Source organism: Eschrichtius robustus, chromosome 20 (assembly GCF_028021215.1).
Source record: "Eschrichtius robustus isolate mEscRob2 chromosome 20, mEscRob2.pri, whole genome shotgun sequence".
In the NCBI taxonomy this organism is placed as follows: domain Eukaryota; kingdom Metazoa; phylum Chordata; class Mammalia; order Artiodactyla; family Eschrichtiidae; genus Eschrichtius; species Eschrichtius robustus.
In genome coordinates, this window is record NC_090843.1 from 12702105 (window position 1) to 12708104 (window position 6000).

Genomic DNA, 6000 nt, shown 5'->3' on the forward strand with positions numbered 1-6000 from the left:
ACCATAAATCAGGCTGTTAATACATATTTTTGGACAGCTAACAAACATACTACTCTGAGCACAGGGGTTACATAGAGGTGTGGGTGAGATAGCTGCCAGGGCCACCATTCAGGATCATCTTCCCTGGTTCCAGAGAAAGAAAGTGCCTGGTCTCTCCATTCACAAGTCTTCCCTCTCCACCACTCAGCCTCAGTAGTGCAGTCCCTGTTTGAAAATAGTTGGAGGTCAATTTGGGGGAGCGGTCATCAATTCCTGAGCATTACATAGCAGTGTGAAGACAGAAGGAGAGGCTGCAAGGCAAACCGTGATCAGCTGCTAATGAGTGGTGGGCAATTAGGAGCACCCCATGTCCATGCACAGTGGTTAGCCTAGTTTCTCAGTCTTAGGGTGTTGGGAAGATTTTTGCCAAACTAGTAAAACTAGCCTTGCTGGCAGAATATGCTAAGTGTCCAGTTTCCCCACGAGAGAAAGCCATGAGTGGAGACTGAAAACAGAAAGGGGCTTGGCACCAGCTTCCTGGAAATACTGGACTGGTGACTTCCTTAGGTGCCCTGGACTGATCGCTGGTCAGCACTCCCCTACTGAGGCCTCGATGTCCTTTCTCAAAAAGAAACTGCAGCTCTTTGGGCTACCCCCAGGTCCCAGGGTTCTGCCTGCTTCTTGTTTTTCTCAGAATTGGTCAGGATAATCACATAGTCGTCTCCTGTGTGTGCCTCAGTTTCCCATTTGTGAAGCACTCTTGCAGGGCTAGGGCTTGTGGAGGCTGTACTATGACAGCTGCTTCCCCACTTCTGGCCGCCGGAGTGAGGGCTTGGTACACTCTCCAGAATTGCAATCCTCTCTGTGCTCATGTTCTGCTCTCTAGACCTGCTCTTGTGTGACCTTGAGAAGGTGAAAGTCAGTGTCTTAGACCCGCCCTTGGAGCATGGTGTTAGGACCAGGAATAACACGGCCAGAAGGCTGGCATGTGGCATGAAGGCTCCCACATAGGTGAGTGTTCTTTTTGTTGGAAATGGCCTCATTAGTGTCCCAGCTCACACTTACTCCAAGCTGACACCCAGCCTGTGCCTGGCACATAGTAGGCACTCAGTAAACGCTGGCTTCATGAATGACTCACATGGATGAACTCCCAGCTCCTAGCCCAGGCCATTTCCAAGCAGAACTGCCAGGCTCAGACCCCCGCCTTTGCAGCCAGGGTGGGTTTCACCGCCCCCTCCAAGGCTCATGATTCTGCTTCCAGCAGGGACACTGGCTTGTGCCATCTCCCCCTCAAAACTCACTCACACTTAGGATGCCCCAGGTGTGTTCCCAACTGGGCTGGGGGCCTATACACCCCTGCCCGGGGTCTTTTTATTTTAATCTGAAACCACAGAAGGTAAGTCTTACCCAAAAGCCTGTGGGGTGGGGGCTGGAGGGCTGGAGGCCTTTCACCCAATCCCGTCCCTGCAGGCCCCTCCCCATTGCCTGGACTCTCGGCCGGTCCCTGCTACCTCTTTCCATCCCCTGTGTGTTGCTGTCAGGGTCCCACGTCTCTCTCCACAGACCATCCCCATTCCACCTGGCATCGCGGTTTTAATGCAGTTCCAAATACATGGTCCCCTTTGCTTCAACCCAAACCCCCTCTGACCTCCTGGGCAGGTGAAGAAACTTTGGACGGGAGGGGATGCCCAGCCTGTCCTCTGCCCTCGTGTGAAAGCAGAGCACAAAGGAAGCAAGCTGAGACCGTGTGTGTCCTGGTGTGCAGAAGATTCCTGGGCTTGTGCCGTGTGTGATTGTGTGCCTATGTGAGTGGCTTTATCAAGATAGAGTTCACAAACCACACAATTCACCCATTTAGAGCATACAATTCAATGGTTTTTAGTATATAGCAAGCATTGTCACAGTCAATTTTACATTCTCATCACCCCAAAAAGAAGCCCGTACCCCACACCTATGCCCGAACGCCCCATGCATGAACGAAGCCCTTGTGCTTTCTGAGGTCAGGCCAGGGCTGGCATCAGGCTGCAGAGGTTTGCATTTTCCTGTCCCCTGAGAGCACACACCTCCCTTCTCCCATCCCGACCTCACCTCAACCCTCCATGGGTTGTCAGACTCTTTGGGGGAGAGGGATAGATACACACTCCAATCTCCAGAAACAAGAGGCATGTGCATGTGCCCATGTCCTTGGAAGGACACCTGACCTGGGGCTGGGCAGGGGGTGGAAGCTGCTCTGGGTCCCGTGGCTGCAGTCTCTCATGGTGACCCCACACCTCCCAGCCACTCCCTCTGCTCTCCTTCCTCCTCTCTGGCTGGCTACTCTGGCTTCCAGTAGTTTCTGCCCCTGACCTCCCCTGACCTCCCTGCTGTGCCTCCTTCAGCTACTGGCTGGTCCTGGTCACTTGTTCTTTTTCTGCCCCAGGTCACAGGTCACTGGCAAGAGCCAATTAATGGGTCAGGGGCCGGGGTCATTTGCAAATTGTGTCTACCTGTGGCTTCCCCTTGACCAGAGCTTGGGGCAGCCCAGGGTCACCAAGGAGGGGCTTTGTGACCCAGGCTCACACCCTGGAGGGACGGTCGCCCCCCCATGACTACCATCCTCAGCTGGTCCCACGTGAGCACCCAGGGGGTGAGTCTCCTCCCTTCTGCTCCTGCTACATGTTGACAAACCATAAGAATGCTAACTTGCATTGTTCCCTTAGAGATCATCAATACATCATTGTGAGATGCAGAAACAGGCCCAGAGAGGCTATCCTATTCTAGATTTTCCAGGGCACCCGCAATTGCAAATACTCTATGATTTTAGCAAAAGCCAACAGGGACTTCCCTGGTGGCGCAGTGGTTAAGAATCCACCTGCCGATGCAGGGGACACGGGTTCAATCCCTGATCCAGGAAGATCCCACATGCCGCAGAGCAACTAAGCCCGTGCGCCACAACTACTGAGACTGCGCTCTAGAGCCCACAAGCCACAACTACTGAGCCCGCATGCCTAGAGCCCGTGCTCTGCAACACGAGAAGCCACCGCAATGAGAAGCCTGCGCACCGCAACGAAGAGTAGTAGCCCCTGCTCACCACAACTAGAGAAAGCCTGCACGCAGCAACAAAGACCCAACACAGCCAAAAAATAAATAAAATTTAAAAAATAAATAAATAAATAATTTTAAAAACAAACCAAAAAACAAATGTTGATGAAGATGTGGAGAAAAGGGAACCCCTGTACACTGTTGGTGGGAATGTAAATTGGTGCAGCCACTGTGGAGAACAGTATGGAGGTTTCTCAAAAAGCTAAAAATAGAACTACCTTATGACCCAGCAGTTCCACTCCTGGGTATATATTCAAAGAATACAAAAACACTAATTCAAAAAGATACATGGACCCCAATGTTCATAGCATTATTTACAATTGCCAAGATATGGAAGTAACCTAAGTATCCATCAACAGATGAATGGACAAAGAAGATGTGGTATATATATATATATATATATATATATAATGGAATATTACTCAGCCATAAAAAAAGAATTAAATCTTGCCATTTGCAACAACATGGATGATTTGGAGGGTATCATGCTAAGTGAAATAAGTCAGACAGAGAAAGACAAATACTCTATGATATCACTTATATGTGGAATCTAAAAGATACAACAAACTAGTGAATACAACAAAAAAGAAACAGACTCACAGAAATAGAGAATGAACTAGTGGATACCAGTGGGGGGGGGGAATAAAAATGTAGGGGTAGGGGAGTAAGAAGTACAAACTATTATGTATAAAATAAGCTATAAGGATATATTATACAACACAGGGAATATAGGCAATATTTTATAATAACTACAAACAGAGTATAACTTTTAAAAGTTGTGAATCACTATACTGTACACTTGTAAAATATAATATTGTACATCAACTATACTTCAATAAAAAAAGTTTTACCGTGCTCCCAATGCAGGGGGCATGGGTTCAATCCCTGGTCGGGGAACTCAGATCCCACATGCTGCATGGCCAAAAAAAAAAAAAAAAAGTTATGTTTACACTATACTACAGTCTATTAAAGTGTGCAAAGGCATTATGTCTAAAAAAAAAAAAAAAAAAAACCCAGTATATATACCTTAATTTTAAAATAATGCTGGGATTTCCCTGGTGGCGTAGTAGTTAAGAATCTGCCTGCCAATGCAGGGGTCATGGGTTCAAGCCCTGGTCTGGGAAGATCCCACATGCCGTGGAGCAACTAAGCCGGTGTGCCACAACTACTGAGTCTGCGCTCTAAAGCCCACGAGCCGCAACTACTGAGCCCTTATGCCACAACTGCTGAAGCCTGCGCGCCTAGAGCCCGTGCTCCGCAACAAGAGATGCCTCTGCAATGAGAAGCACGCGTACTGCAACGAAGAGTAGCCCCCGCTCGCCACAACTAGAGAAAGCCCGCGTGTAGCAACGAAGACCCAACGCAGCCAAAAATAAATAAATAAAATTTTAAAAATAATAAAATAAAATAATGCTGTTGGAAACTGGTGCCAATAGACTTTCTTGACACAGGGCACAAATGTTCAGTTTGTAAAAAATGCAATATCTGCAAAGCACAATAAAGCAAAGTGTGCCGGTACATACAATAGAATATCATTCAGCCTTTAAAAAGCAAGGAAATTCCAACAAGTGCTAAACATGGATGAACCTTGCAGACATTATGCTAAGTGAAATAAGCTAGTCACAAAAGGACAAAGACTGATTCCACTTACATGAGGTCTGGAGCAGGCAAATTCATAGAGACAGAAAGTCGAGTAGAAGTTACCGGGGAGGGGGAGGGGAATGGGGAGTTAATGTTTAATGGGAACAGAGTTTCCGTTTAAGAAGATGAAAAGGGTCTGGAGATGGACCGTGGTAATGGTTACACAACAACATGAATGTACTTAATGCCATCGAACTGTACATTTAATGGTTAAAACGGCCATGGTATGTTATGTATATTTTAACACAATTTTTAAAAAATCCATGGATTGAAAAAGAGAGAGAGGGGAGAAGAGGCAGTGGAGCAGCTGGTGTAGACAGTTTTCTATCCTAAAGGGTTTGGCAGCCGGTGACTTGGGACCCTTCCTCCTGGAAGACTTGCCCTCCCTTCCTGTCAGCATCCGCTCTGTCTGGAGGCCCCCATGACTCTGATGGCTCCATTTTTCTTGCTTTCCTTACCCGGGTGCCAAGAGCTTCAGACAGCTGCAACAGTACTGTGCTGTCTGCCTGGGTCCTGGTTGTTTGTTTGTGTCTTGACTCTGTAACCTAGACAGTGGATGAGGCCACAGGTGCAGTGGAGATGGTGCGGGGAAGGTGCCGGGTGGGCCAGCCCGGGGCAGCAGCCAGCCCAGAGCAGCCACTAGTCCAGGGCAGGATGATGGCTTTGTCCTCACCCCTGGGGGGGTTGGGGGGGGTGGGCACAGATGTCGAGGTCAGCATCCTCTTCCACCAGACCTGGCACCAACAAACTGACGAAGGGGACACGGACCAGAGCCCAGGAGTCAAAGAGGAAGATCTTCCAGAGGAGGCTGTGCAAACATCCCACCCCTCTGCCCCAGCAGAGAAAACCCATGCTCATACACTTGAACATACACACACACACACACACACACACACACATTATCAGTGTGCTCTCTTGCAGAGAGGACTCCCTGAAACTGAACTAGAAAAATGTCAGCCAGTGAACTGAAGGAGAGGCAGCTGTCAATGAACACCTAGATGTCCAGGTAGAAGCAACACCTCATATCACAGAGGGAAAATGCGAGGAGATGCAAAGCACACAGGAAAAATGAGAGGCTTAGACCTCAGTTATGGATGGAGTCCCAGAGGAGCAAAAGCGACAGGTGGTTAGCGTGACCAGGACCATTGGACAGATATAATAGAACATCTCCAGGAAGATCCAGGGATGTAGGCGTGCGAGGCCCAGAGAGCTCCAGGCAGGAGGCCAAAACAGGCCCCACCCAGGCCCATCCTGATAAATCTCCTAAACCCCACGGGTAAGGAAGAGATTTTCAAAGCT